General features: G+C 33.8%; 2 long non-coding RNA genes across 2 annotated transcripts; both read left to right on the forward strand.

Moving 5' to 3' along the window:
- Positions 1–172: 172 nt before the first annotated feature.
- Positions 173–1,419, forward strand: LOC144431915 (uncharacterized). Its single transcript, XR_013480271.1, has 3 exons — positions 173–288; positions 540–734; positions 1,291–1,419. It is a non-coding gene; the product is annotated as an uncharacterized LOC144431915 (long non-coding RNA).
- A 7,136-nt stretch (positions 1,420–8,555) lies between these two features.
- LOC144431913 (uncharacterized) lies at positions 8,556–9,806 on the forward strand. The gene is made up of 3 exons (XR_013480270.1): positions 8,556–8,671; positions 8,923–9,117; positions 9,678–9,806. It is a non-coding gene; the product is annotated as an uncharacterized LOC144431913 (long non-coding RNA).
- Positions 9,807–16,023: the final 6,217 nt, after the last annotated feature.

A 16,023-nucleotide genomic window follows, 5' to 3' on the forward strand; every position in this document is an offset into this window, starting at 1 on the left:
CAAAGAAGTTGTGAACAGACATCACGTCACCTTGACGCATGACACATCAGCGAAAGAAAAAGGCGAGAGTTGCTGATATCATTTTTGACTTCAGGCCATGTCAGATAATTTTTCAAAGAAAAAAATGGTGACAGAAAAACGTTAAATACCATGGATTTTCAACTGACGACACATTTCCTTACAACTTCTTCTTCTTACCTTCACACGGTTCAGAAGAATACAAGAAAATGAGTAAATTATCCATCGCCGTATTTCTGGCAATTATCGGCGTATCTCTTGCTGCCGGTGGTGAGTACACGGCATTTGCCGTTTTATTTTATCTGATTACTTTTCAAACGAATATTTGAATATCAGAACAACGTGGGTATACACACGAGAGAAGTGAAGTCTCCTTCAGAGAGAGAGATACAAGCTGCCAAGTAGGGGGAGCTAAAAAGCGATAAGCAATTAATTAAAGATCAGTTAGACTCATTGATAGTGTACACCGTACAAAAGTATATTCTACACCGTATATATATTCACGCAACTTCGGCTTTCAGGTTGTCGGATTCCAAAGACCGCTGAGGAGGATTGCAGACCTGAAACAGATGGTTACTTACCAAGTAGTTACGTCCCAGTTGGAACAATTGTAAAATGTGAGTGTAAACCCGGTTATGATTGGAATGGCGAATCAAATGAATACAAGTGTGGGCATTACGGATGGAATCCAAAAAAATTTGGAGAATGCGTCGAAGGTGAGTGTATTTACAAATTTCTATTTCTTATTTGTCACATTTCTACCTCTGGTTTTCCTACTAAAAACTATGGTGTAATCATTTATTAATTATATATTTCTATTATCGTTTACCATCAAAGTACAAATACAACAGATAGATATAACATTAATTATATTGAATTTTTTTTCGATCGATGGCCGTATTGTGTACAAGTCATACTGATTGGAGTATTGGTTTAAAATTGTTTCATATTTTTTTGTGATTTTCAAGTGATAACATATTCCTCTGTATATTCCTTAGCTTTCAAATACATATATAAACTAGTAGAATTATAAAATATGCGAAAAAAAGTGACGCACATCCGGGGGTCACAAAAACTCGGACAAGCATATTTGTTTTGAGTTACGTCTACGATAACAGGGATACATAAAGAATGTTAACTCTTACTGACCAATCATATTATAGCCATATTCATACTACAAATAAGTGTCATTCCGACATTATAGGGTCAAATGCTATCCACAAACTTCTCGTGGGGATAGTAACAACATTGAATTTTTTTTCAATTTTACAGGTTATTATTAACTGCAACAGAAGCCAATAGAGATGAGCACTCATCATAAGACACGCTGGAATCTTGGAATCTGACAAATTGTCAAATATTAACTATATTATATGTTATATTAATAAAACTTCAGCAATATACCGTGTTATATCAAAATCAGGGCCAGAATACCGATATGTTTTGTGCAAAGGCTTATACCTTAAGAGATCTGTAGTGTAATCATAAACTCGGATTGAATCATCCCAGATCTAATAAATTCACTTTTTTTGTCCTCGTGGGTATGATGACTCGTATTTTGTAGCTTGTATGGACAAACGCGTGGCGCACGCTTTACCAATTACTTTTGCAATAATATTTGAAAAGAAAAATACCGTACATTGGAAGAGTTAAACAAATATGAAAAGAAAGCAAAACCAAAACAGCATCACGAAAATTACATTTCTTTTGGATTCACAGCACGAAAGAATCTAAGTTAGAGCCCGAATCGGTCATCCGTATGCAAAAGAGTTGCGCAGTATTACCATGATGAGTAGTGTGCAAGGTTAACTGGCGTGGCTGACATATATCAACATATGAACAGCTGAACACTCGAATGCAAGGCTGAGAGGAAAATCTTCTCAAAAGCACTGGAAAATATATACGACTTTTATTCAAATGTACAGCTTCGGCGAAAACTATGAAAAATGGCAAGTTTGACAGCTCTCCCTTGACCCCAAATTGCAAAAACAAATGTTAATAGAGTTGCTGTTTAATTAAGATTCTAGATATATCTAATATTACAAAATAATTATGATACTAAAATAACATTCACAAATGTCAAGAAAAAAATAATAAACAGTCCTGAATAAAACAAATCTACACAAAAAACATCCCACAAGACAAGTCCACCATAACCGAGACTATCTCCAACTCTTGCTGCGGTGCCGTTACCTGTTTCGTAACACCAATCTTAGTTAGTTAGACCGCAACTTCCGTATGCTTGCCGAAGATTCAAGAAACCATACAAAGAACATTGACTTCCGAGATTCATGGCTCGTTGTATTTCTGAAAACTTTTACACCCCCAGCAGTATGTAAGAATTCATACCCTAAGCCAAGGTATCAAATTGTATTCAATCATTAAAAGCACTCGAAGACGAACTAACCATCATCAAGCAGTCTCAAACTTTCCAATCACTCCTAAATCTCCAGAAAATGATAAGTGATGAATTGCGATCTCGTAACAAAAAAATCATTGTCTGAAAGAACGGATTCTGAATTTTGGAGAAGATATTTGATATGCTACTGAGCATGCGGAAGACCAGAAAGGGAGCTCCAGACTTGAAAACCTAGAATTCCGAGTGATGCCACCATTTATTTTCTCAAGCGAATGCTTTACGAATAGAGGATGAGTTGGTCTCCATCCATATGCCGTGTTACAAGAAAGTATTTAGAGTTCTTTCAACATTGGGGTGATTTGGTCGCAGTATAACTAACCAATTTATTTTTTTTAAGGCAAATGTCGGTTTCCAAACTGCTTAATAACATTATGCCATTTATTGACAAATTAAGACATCTATGGATAATACTGAATCATTTACCAATACATTCAGCAACCATCAATACTTGCCCACGCACACGTGATATGCATTCGCTGTGTGGAGCATGTTCCCACAAGATAACTAGGCTGGTCGATAAGACACGACCGTGACTGATCAAAAGCATCGTGAAAAATTGTTGCATAGGGAATACTACATACATAGCACTCCAAGCCAGCGAGCAAATGATAAAAAAGTATATGAATACCCTAGCTCTAACACACATTGCAAGAAGATCCAAATAAAATAATTATTTCACAAAAGTACAAATAAAAGGGTGGAACAAAAACACACTTGGCAGACAATAAAGGAGATAAATAAATCACGAAAAAGCAATGGCGATGTAGCGAGAACATAAATATTGTTACTGTGTATTTCAATACTTTCAACCACTTATTGTTGAAAGTGTATAATGTTTGCCTGAAACTAGTCATTGCTCGATTACATTTCCTATATGATTATTTACATGAAATATTTTATGTGAAAAAGTTGATGCCGTATTTTCCTACCCTCGCTCATCCGTGCTTGTATTTATTTATCGTTCTTTGGTAATTACAAATTTGGTTTCATTTTACAATTCTACAATATACGAAAATTTGCATTACAAACCTCTAAAGGAGTCAGTGGGATTAAACGGCTAAAGAAAGTTCAATAGTAGTGGGGTAAGAACTTGGTAAAATGACAGTGCTTTAATTTTTAACTCCCTTTGTTAGTTCTCGCGTGTCCTTACTTCATATTGTAACGTTACTGACGGCTAACTTTGCCATATATAGGCTACCGGTAGATACTAGGCCACAGTCAAATACGTATCTCTCTTCTCATGTTCGGTATTCATCAGCAAATGCCACGTACCTATAATCTTTCAAAAAATTCTCATAAATTTTGGGGTACTCCCAAAGTATGTGAATCAAGATGGCGGACATCGAAACGTAGTATGTGTATCAGGTTCGGGTTAGGCCTTAATTTCAGGTACAAATACTACAGAAGTCACTTGGCTAGTCCCCGAACTCGTAATAGAACTAAAATGAGAAAAATTTAGTCAGCATGTTCCCTGATTATTTATTGAAACAGTAAACCAAGGGGACGTGGTGTACTTTTGGGGACGACCTGTGATCCACTGGGCTCTAAACGGATAAGATGAAAAATGTGTTCTGTGGTAAAATAAAAGTTGAAATCACGGATATAGAAGCCCTATTTATAAATGGTATGGATAAGGATTGACAATCAAGAAGACAAAACAAGAACGCTCTGGAAAGTTGAACGTCATATATTCTGCTGAATTCAATTTATTGTTTTTATTTTTTTATTCGGTAATATGATCTCAGATTCTTCAAATTATTGAAAGATGATTTTTCTCAACTTTTTTTAGAAAAGGAAGAATATTGAGTTTTATATTTTTTACAGATCAGTGGTGGTTTTCACACTCAGCATAATTTAAGAAAACAAGAGTAGTATGTATCACTTTCGCTTATCTGAATAATCAAGATGGAATGTTTTCATTGCTGTATCTAATTTCGTTGGCAATTTAAATAACAATTTAATAACCTAAATAACTATTATTAGTTATTATTCCAAAACGTACGTAGCAAGTTTTATGATATCTATTTTTTCAATATATTTAGTAATTACAATATTCGGACCGTTCATTTGCGAAATTCCAAATTGTTCATTTAATGTTCCGCCACAATATGAAACGATTACGGACCATATCATATCACGCGTTATGGGCAGATTTTAACAAATTCGTTGAAAAATTTTCTCCATTTGTTTAGAGAAGGCAATTGAGTTTTTAGCATAGAGGATCCAGACAAATATAATTTTCTTTATATTCCATTCTGTAATGTACATATTGTGATTCAACAATAACTACGCATCATAATAATTATTTTCAATCTGTTCTGACATTTCAATTCTTATTTAAAAACGTAAGGTCTAAAAAACCTAAAAATATCTGAAATAAGTGAATATAAAACGTGTCACATGATTACTCATTAAAAATGTTTTCAGAGAAATTTGAGGTGCATGAAGTTATTTTTCAATATTATTTCTTCAAATTGACGGAGCTTAACAACAACAAAATTACGACCTTTTTAATCTTGCAATAAATAGCATTATTGCGCTCTAAACCTCAGTTCTAAGGACAAGTCGATTCATGTAATTACTTATATCCTAAGTTCATTGGAAAGGCCGATTTTATTTAAAATCCTAAGCCTGGATTTATAAATCTGATCGAGTCTATTTAAACGCATTTTGAAATTATACCACCACTTGGTGAAGTTTGAGTACTATTTGATTAACAATGTCTACAAAATACCAATCTATTTGAGAAAAAACATTTTAGTATAAAAGTATCATGTATTTTGCAGGAATTGGCAACATAGAAACTAAATCCAGCTGAATGATATACTTCTCCTATTATGTATAAACACTGTCAAAATGAAACTTATTTTCCGTGATGGCCAAGTAGTTTTAAAAAAACCTCCCTAAATATATTAACATATACTTTGGCATTGCTCTTGGATGTATTTGATTTACTTTGTAATTTGAATCATTCTATCTAAATTATTATTATTAATTTTAATAACGATAAAATAAATTTGCCTGTACGTATAACAGAGTTTATGGATGCGTAGGGCGTAGAATGTAGGCTATTTCATAAATATCAGAAAGTTGACTGAATTTAAATGGAATTCTGAGGAAGTTTGGATTGCAAACGATGTTTAACGTTTTGTGACGTTTGACCGTAACATAGGCGTATAAACTGTGTTGAGTTACCACAAACTTCACTATATATGTAGGCTATATTATGTAGTTTCACGCTGGAAGGCTTTTGCTTTCATTTATTACAAAAATTTCAATGGGTTCCGAGGGATTCGTTTTTTGTACGATTTTGTCAATTGTGGCAGATTGAATACCCATACTACTGAGTTTTTTCTTTTGTTTCCATATATGTGAACACTGCTCTTTTGATAGAATTCATAGGGTATTGTTTAGGGGGGTATGTTTTCTCGGTAATCTATGTCCAGAAATCGGGATTCGGAATCGAAAACTTAGGAATCGGATACGAATCGAACACGAATCGAATACTCGTACGTAGTCATATATACTTAGCATCCTTAAATACAAGTAATACAATTTTTCGAATATAACAATTCTTTATACAATGTGTGTAGAAAAAAGGTGACCGAGATAAACTGGGAGAAAACGTATATTCTTACCCACAACAACGTTAAACCACAATGTATGGTGTGTTTTCAAGTAATATCTGTCACGTAAGAATATAATTTTAAATGACATTACAAAACCAAACACGAGAAAAGATATCAGAAATACCACGATATTATCGGAAAGCAGGCCATATATAATTTACTTGAAAAACTGATTAGAACGGTAAATTCCAATTCTGAAATAAATTTAAAGTGAATAAACTCGCGATGTTTTGATCATATTTGGGTTTTCTCCGACTGCGGACGCGAGACATCATCATAAGTTTTTGCGGCCCTCTAACCTCGCAACTTTGGACCACCCTGGTTTAATTTAATCCCATTTCGTCTACTGTACATTAATCGGCCGAACGTCAAATATGAAAGAAGTTTGTGGTAAAATGTGGTATGGTGATTTTTTATTAAAATTTGTGTAGTACATCTATCCACGTACTTTAATTGGCCGGACATCAAATGTACCCAATTAAAATTTAACGACGAGAGGCACTTGCGAACTCATTATGATAAATAGGGTTTTAATATTAAAACTTTGATAGACTTCAATAATATAAACCAGGACTTTGGAAAGATTTCAAATACCCCTTTAAGATTATATTCCTTTCTTACTGACAAAACTTGCCGACATATCAAGAAAGTATTGTGGTATTTTCCCTCTCATATCCAGTTAAAAATCGTGCTGCGTAAGATTTCTTGTAAAAACATTTCAAATGGCGATTTATCTGAACCAGCGTTTCCCAACCTTTCTTGGTCGCTGACTATTTTCCCTGACATTAATATTTTGTTATCGTGCATAAACCAACCTAGGTTAATAGATTTCGCATTCAATTTTTAGTTTTCGACGATGCCTACATTGTTAGCATATATTCCCGACCCTAACGATAGAAAGTCAGTTAACAATTTAGACAAGCAAGCACATCATTTAACTTCGCTAATTCTAATACTAGTCAATTCAGTTATATTGGTGATATAATAATACATCAACATGTTTTTTTTTCTGGTTATTTTTATGACAAGACAACACCAAATGCGATTTTTTGTTTACCCTCCAGCAAATGCGACGCGGTCCACATATTCAACTTCGCTAGTTGCCTCAGTCACTCATAAACCTAGTCAATTCAGTGACATTAGTGATGTAACAATATGTCATAGGATTTTCCTGGTTGTTTTTATGACGAAACAACGCCAAATGCAATTTTTTGTTTACCCTCGTGCAAATCAGACGAGGGCCACAGATAGTGAAGTGGCGGGCCACATATGACCCGCGGGCCTGGGTTTGGACCACTCTGATATAAACAATTCGAGTTCTTTAATTCTATTATAATAATTAGTAAAGTGTTTTCAACTTCGCAACTTTAGATCACCCTGATTTAAATCAATCTAATTTCGTCTAACGTCAACGTCTCGCCGAACGTCAAATGTACTAAGTGTAAATTTACCGCCGAGAGGCACATGGGAACTCATTTTCATAAATGGGTATTTCGTTTTAAAACTTTAATAGGCTTCAGTAATATAAACAATTCGATTTCTTACACTTTATTATAATAATGAGTAATGAGTTTTCAATAACTTAAGACTTCGTTTCAAGAATTTCACAATCAAAAATCAAATTGTATTCTCAGTATGTAGTTATTTATACCTATTTTATTAATTTATATTAGCTTTTAAAGGATTACGAATTGTTGTTTCCACAACCGGGAATCTTCTGCCGATTCTTTTACATTTGCCTATTAATTTTGTAGGCGCATTATAGATGGTAAAATAATTCAGATTGCGTGGTATTTTATTAAGTTACCTCAAAAATTAAATTAATAACTAATATCATCCAAAAATAAATAGATATTTGAAGAGAAATATTCTAAGAACATTGGTTTTGTCATTACATTTTATTATTCATTTAGTTCAACGTTTCCCAATCAGGTAGGAATTCCTTCCAAGGAGGAATTTTGATGTTCTTGGGAGGAAATACAATTTTGTATTTAGCGTAGTTTCACAATTATTGTTTAGTTATTTAGCATTATGGTAATACGTTTTTATTGATAAATTATGAACTATTCGAACTGCACAAAAACCATTGTACAAATTGTGTGTAGCACTAGCTACAGACTTCAGGAATTGAACAAATAAAAGAAACAGAATTTTTTATGCATATTGGGGAATAAGGGGGATGAAGAATTCCCAAATAAACAAAAGAAGAATTCATCGAAAAACATTAAGAATCACTTATTTAAGTACATATAAAACGACAAATATACAAATATAGTAAGATGTAAGGCAGGCAGCATTCGGTTTCGAAATATGAAAACAAAGAAGTTGTGAACAAATATCACGTCACCTTGACGCATGACACATCAGCGAAAGAAAAAGGCGAGAGTTGCTGATATCATTTTTGACTTCAGGCCATGTCAGATAATTTTTCAAAGAAAAAAATGGTGACAGAAAAACGTTAAATACCATGGATTTTCAACTGACGACACATTTCCTTACAACTTCTTCTTCTTACCTTCACACGGTTCAGAAGAATACAAGAAAATGAGTAAATTATCCATCGCCGTATTTCTGGCAATTATCGGCGTATCTCTTGCTGCCGGTGGTGAGTACACGGCATTTGCCGTTTTATTTTATCTGATTACTTTTCAAACGAATATTTGAATATCAGAACAACGTGGGTATACACACGAGAGAAGTGAAGTCTCCTTCAGAGAGAGAGATACAAGCTGCCAAGTAGGGGGAGCTAAAAAGCGATAAGTAATTAATTAAAGATCAGTTAGACTCATTGATAGTGTACACCGTACAAAAGTATATTCTACACCGTATATATATTCACGCAACTTCGGCTTTCAGGTTGTCGGATTCCAAAGACCGCTGAGGAGGATTGCAGACCTGAAACAGATGGTTACTTACCAAGTAGTTACGTCCCAGTTGGAACAATTGTAAAATGTGAGTGTAAACCCGGTTATGATTGGAATGGCGAATCAAATGAATACAAGTGTGGGCATTACGGATGGAATCCAAAAAAATTTGGAGAATGCGTCGAAGGTGAGTGTATTTACAAATTTCTATTTCTTATTTGTCACATTTCTACCTCTGGTTTTCCTACTAAAAACTATGGTGTAATCATTTATTAATTATATATTTCTATTATCGTTTACCATCAAAGTACAAATACAACAGATAGATATAACATTAATTATATTAAATTTTTTTTCGATCGATGGCCGTATTGTGTACAAGTCATACTGATTGGAGTATTGGTTTAAAATTGTTTCATATTTTTTTGTGATTTTCAAGTGATAACATATTCCTCTGTATATTCCTTAGCTTTCAAATACTTACATATATAAACTAGTAGAATTATAAAATATGCGAAAAAAAGTGACGCACATCCGGGGGTCACAAAAACTCGGACAAGCATATTTGTTTTGAGTTACGTCTACGATAACAGGGATACATAAAGAATGTTAACTCTTACTGACCAATCATATTATAGCCATATTCATACTACAAATAAGTGTCATTCCGACATTATAGGGTCAAATGCTATCCACAAACTTCTCGTGGGGATAGTAACAACATTGAATTTTTTTTCAATTTTACAGGTTATTATTAACTGCAACAGAAGCCAATAGAGATGAGCACTCATCATAAGACACGCTGGAATCTTGGAATCTGACAAATTGTCAAATATTAACTATATTATATGTTATATTAATAAAACTTCAGCAATATACCGTGTTATATCAAAATCAGGGCCAGAATACCGATATGTTTTGTGCAAAGGCTTATACCTTAAGAGATCTGTAGTGTAATCATAAACTCGGATTGAATCATCCCAGATCTAATAAATTCACTTTTTTTGTCCTCGTGGGTATGATGACTCGTATTTTGTAGCTTGTATGGACAAACGCGTGGCGCACGCTTTACCAATTACTTTTGCAATAATATTTGAAAAGAAAAATACCGTACATTGGAAGAGTTAAACAAATATGAAAAGAAAGCAAAACCAAAACAGCATCACGAAAATTACATTTCTTTTGGATTCACAGCACGAAAGAATCTAAGTTAGAGCCCGAATCGGTCATCCGTATGTAAAAGAGTTGCGCAGTATTACCATGATGAGTAGTGTGCAAGGTTAACTGGCGTGGCTGACATATATCAACATATGAACAGCTGAACACTCGAATGCAAGGCTGAGAGGAAAATCTTCTCAAAAGCACTGGAAAATATATACGACTTTTATTCAAATGTACAGCTTCGGCGAAAACTATGAAAAATGGCAAGTTTGACAGGTCTCCCTTGACCCCAAATTGCAAAAACAAATGTTAATAGAGTTGCTGTTTAATTAAGATTCTAGATATATCTAATATTACAAAATAATTATGATACTAAAATAACATTCACAAATGTCAAGAAAAAAATAATAAACAGTCCTGAATAAAACAAATCTGCACAAAAAACATCCCACAAGACAAGTCCACCATAACCGAGACTATCTCCAATTCTTGCTGCGGTGCCGTTACCTGTTTCGTAACACCAATCTTAGTTAGTTAGACCGCAACTTCCGTATGCTTGCCGAAGATTCAAGAAACCATACAAAGAACATTGACTTCCGAGATTCATGGCTCGTTGTATTTCTGAAAACTTTTACACCCCCAGCAGTATGTAAGAATTCATACCCTAAGCCAAGGTATCAAATTGTATTCAATCATTAAAAGCACTCGAAGACGAACTAACCATCATCAAGCAGTCTCAAACTTTCCAATCACTCCTAAATCTCCAGAAAATGATAAGTGATGAATTGCGATCTCGATATTTGATATGCTACTGAGCATGCGGAAGACCAGAAAGGGAGCTCCAGACTTGAAAACCTAGAATTCCGAGTGATGCCACCATTTATTTTCTCAAGCGAATGCTTTACGAATAGAGGATGAGTTGGTCTCCATCCATATGCCGTGTTACAAGAAAGTATTTAGAGTTCTTTCAACATTGGGATGATTTGGTCGCAGTATAACTAACCAATTTATTTTTTTTAAGGCAAATGTCGGTTTCCAAACTGCTTAATAACATTATGCCATTTATTGACAAATTAAGACATCTATGGATAATACTGAATCATTTACCAATACATTCAGCAACCATCAATACTTGCCCACGCACACGTGATATGCATTCGCTGTGTGGAGCATGTTCCCACAAGATAACTAGGCTGGTCGATAAGACACGACCGTGACTGATCAAAAGCATCGTGAAAAATTGTTGCATAGGGAATACTACATACATAGCACTCCAAGCCAGCGAGCAAATGATAAAAAAGTATATGAATACCCTAGCTCTAACACACATTGCAAGAAGATCCAAATAAAATAATTATTTCACAAAAGTACAAATAAAAGGGTGGAACAAAAACACACTTGGCAGACAATAAAGGAGATAAATAAATCACGAAAAAGCAATGGCGATGTAGCGAGAACATAAATATTGTTACTGTGTATTTCAATACTTTCAACCACTTATTGTTGAAAGTGTATAATGTTTGCCTGAAACTAGTCATTGCTCGATTACATTTCCTATATGATTATTTACATGAAATATTTTATGTGAAAAAGTTGATGCCGTATTTTCCTACCCTCGCTCATCCGTGCTTGTATTTATTTATCGTTCTTTGGTAATTACAAATTTGGTTTCATTTTACAATTCTACAATATACGAAAATTTGCATTACAAACCTCTAAAGGAGTCAGTGGGATTAAACGGCTAAAGAAAGTTCAATAGTAGTGGGGTAAGAACTTGGTAAAATGACAGTGCTTTAATTTTTAACTCCCTTTGTTAGTTCTCGCGTGTCCTTACTTCATATTGTAACGTTACTGACGGCTAACTTTGCCATATATAGGCTACCGGTAGATACTAGGCCACAGTCAAATACGTATCTCTCTTCTCATGTTCGGTATTCATCAGCAAATGCCACGTACCTATAATCTTTCAAAAAATTCTCATAAATTTTGGGGTACTCCCAAAGTATGTGAATCAAGATGGCGGACATCGAAACGTAGTATGTGTATCAGGTTCGGGTTAGGCCTTAATTTCAGGTACAAATACTACAGGAGTCACTTGGCTAGTCCCCGAACTCGTAATAGAACTAAAATGAGAAAAATCTAGTCAGCATGTTCCCTGATTATTTATTGAAACAGTAAACCAAGGGGGCGTGGTGTACTTTTGGGGACGACCTGTGATCCACTGGGCTCTAAACAGATAAGATGAAAAATGTGTTCTGTGGTAAAATAAAAGTTGAAATCACGGATATAGAAGCCCTATTTATAAATGGTATGGATAAGGATTGACAATCAAGAAGACAAAACAAGAACGCTCTGGAAAGTTGAACGTCATATATTCTGCTGAATTCAATTTATTGTTTTTATTTTTTTATTCGGTAATATGATCTCAGATTCTTCAAATTATTGAAAGATGATTTTTCTCAACTTTTTTTAGAAAAGGAAGAATATTGAGTTTTATATTTTTTACAGATCAGTGGTGGTTTTCACACTCAGCATAATTTAAGAAAACAAGAGTAGTATGTATCACTTTCGCTTATCTGAATAATCAAGATGGAATGTTTTCATTGCTGTATCTAATTTCGTTGGCAATTTAAATAACAATTTAATAACCTAAATAACTATTATTAGTTATTATTCCAAAACGTACGTAGCAAGTTTTATGATATCTATTTTTTCAATATATTTAGTAATTACAATATTCGGACCGTTCATTTGCGAAATTCCAAATTGTTCATTTAATGTTCCGCCACAATATGAAACGATTACGGACCATATCATATCACGCGTTATGGGCAGATTTTAACAAATTCGTTGAAAAATTTTCTCCATTTGTTTAGAGAAGGCAATTGAGTTTTTAGCATAGAGGATCCAGACAAATATAATTTTCTTTATATTCCATTCTGTAATGTACATATTGTGATTCAACAATAACTACGCATCATAATAATTATTTTCAATCTGTTCTGACATTTCAATTCTTATTTAAAAACGTAAGGTCTAAAAAACCTAAAAATATCTGAAATAAGTGAATATAAAACGTGTCACATGATTACTCATTAAAAATGTTTTCAGAGAAATTTGAGGTGCATGAAGTTATTTTTCAATATTATTTCTTCAAATTGACGGAGCTTAACAACAACAAAATTACGACCTTTTTAATCTTGCAATAAATAGCATTATTGCGCTCTAAACCTCAGTTCTAAGGACAAGTCGATTCATGTAATTACTTATATCCTAAGTTCATTGGAAAGGCCGATTTTATTTAAAATCCTAAGCCTGGATTTATAAATCTGATCGAGTCTATTTAAACGCATTTTGAAATTATACCACCACTTGGTGAAGTTTGAGTACTATTTTATTAACAATGTCTACAAAATACCAATCTATTTGAGAAAAAAACATTTTAGTATAAAAGTATCATGTATTTTGCAGGAATTGGCAACATAGAAACTAAATCCAGCTGAATGATATACTTCTCCTATTATGTATAAACACTGTCAAAATGAAACTTATTTTCCGTGATGGCCAAGTAGTTTTAAAAAAACCTCCCTAAATATATTAACATATACTTTGGCATTGCTCTTGGATGTATTTGATTTACTTTGTAATTTGAATCATTCTATCTAAATTATTATTATTAATATTAATAACGATAAAATAAATTTGCCTGTACGTATAACAGAGTTTATGGATGCGTAGGGCGTAGAATGTAGGCTAATTCATAAATATCAGAAAGTTGACTGAATTTAAATGGAATTCTGAGGAAGTTTGGATTGCAAACAATGTTTAACGTTTTGTGACGTTTGACCGTAACATAGGCGTATAAACTGTGTTGAGTTACCACAAACTTCACTATATATGTAGGCTATATTATGTAGTTTCACGCTGGAAGGCTTTTGCTTTCATTTATTACAAAAATTTCAATGGGTTCCGAGGGATTCGTTTTTTGTACGATTTTGTCAATTGTGGCAGATTGAATACCCATACTACTGAGTTTTTTCTTTTGTTTCCATATATGTGAACACTGCTCTTTTGATAGAATTCATAGGGTATTGTTTAGGGGGGTATGTTTTTTCGGTAATCTATGTCCAGAAATCGGGATTCGGAATCGAAAACTTAGGAATCGGATACGAATCGAACACGAATCGAATACTCGTACGTAGTCATATATACTTAGCATCCTTAAATACAAGTAATACAATTTTTCGAATATAACAATTCTTTATACAATGTGTGTAGAAAAAAGGTGACCGAGATAAACTGGGAGAAAACGTATATTCTTACCCACAACAACGTTAAACCACAATGTATGGTGTGTTTTCAAGTAATATCTGTCACGTAAGAATATAATTTTAAATGACATTACAAAACCAAACACGAGAAAAGATATCAGAAATACCACGATATTATCGGAAAGCAGGCTATATATAATTTACTTGAAAAACTGATTAGAACGGTAAACTCCAATTCTGAAATAAATTTAAAGTGAATAAACTCGCGATGTTTTGATCATATTTGGGTTTTCTCCGACTGCGGACGCGAGACATCATCATAAGTTTTTGCGGCCCTCTAACCTCGCAACTTTGGACCACCCTGGTTTAATTTAATCCCATTTCGTCTACTGTACATTAATCGGCCGAACGTCAAATATAAAAGAAGTTTGTGGTATGGTGATTTTTTATTAAAATTTGTGTAGTACATCTATCCACGTACTTTAATTGGCCGAACATCAAATGTACCCAATTAAAATTTAACGACGAGAGGCACTTGCGAACTCATTATGATAAAAAGGGTTTTAATATTAAAACTTTGATAGACTTCAATAATATAAACCAGGACTTTGGAAAGATTTCAAATACCCCTTTAAGATTATATTCCTTTCTTACTGACAAAACTTGCCGACATATCAAGAAAGTATTGTGGTATTTTCCCTCTCATATCCAGTTAAAAATCGTGCTGCGTAAGATTTCTTGTAAAAACATTTCAAATGGCGATTTATCTGAACCAGCGTTTCCCAACCTTTCTTGGTCGCTGACTATTTTCCCTGACATTAATATTTCGTTATCGTGCATAAACCAACCTAGGTTAATAGATTTCGCATTCAATTTTTAGTTTTCGACGATGCCTACATTGTTAGCATATATTCCCGACCCTAACGATAGAAAGTCAGTTAACAATTTAGACAAGCAAGCACATCATTTAACTTCGCTAATTCTAATACTAGTCAATTCAGTTATATTGGTGATATAATAATACATCAACATGTTTTTTTTTCTGGTTATTTTTATGACAAGACAACACCAAATGCGATTTTTTGTTTACCCTCCAGCAAATGCGACGCGGTCCACATATTCAACTTCGCTAGTTGCCTCAGTCACTCATAAACCTAGTCAATTCAGTGACATTAGTGATGTAACAATATGTCATAGGATTTTCCTGGTTGTTTTTATGACGAAACAACGCCGAATGCAATTTTTTGTTTACCCTCGTGCAAATCAGACGAGGGCCACAGATAGTGAAGTGGCGGGCCACATATGACCCGCGGGCCTGGGTTTGGACCACTCTGATATAAACAATTCGAGTTCTTTAATTCTAATATAATAATTAGTAAAGTGTTTTCAACTTCGCAACTTTAGACCACCCTGATTTAAATCAATCTAATTTCGTCTAACGTCAACGTCTCGCCGAACGTCAAATGTACTAAGTGTAAATTTACCGCCGAGAGGCACATGGGAACTCATTTTCATAAATGGGTATTTCGTTTTAAAACTTTAATAGGCTTCAGTAATATAAACAATTCGATTTCTTACACTTTATTATAATAATGAGTAATGAGTTTTCAATAACTTAAGACTTCGTTTCAAGAATTTCGCAATCAAAAATCAAAATGTAT

Source organism: Styela clava, chromosome 14 (genome assembly GCF_964204865.1).
Source record: "Styela clava chromosome 14, kaStyClav1.hap1.2, whole genome shotgun sequence".
NCBI lineage: Eukaryota > Metazoa > Chordata > Ascidiacea > Stolidobranchia > Styelidae > Styela > Styela clava.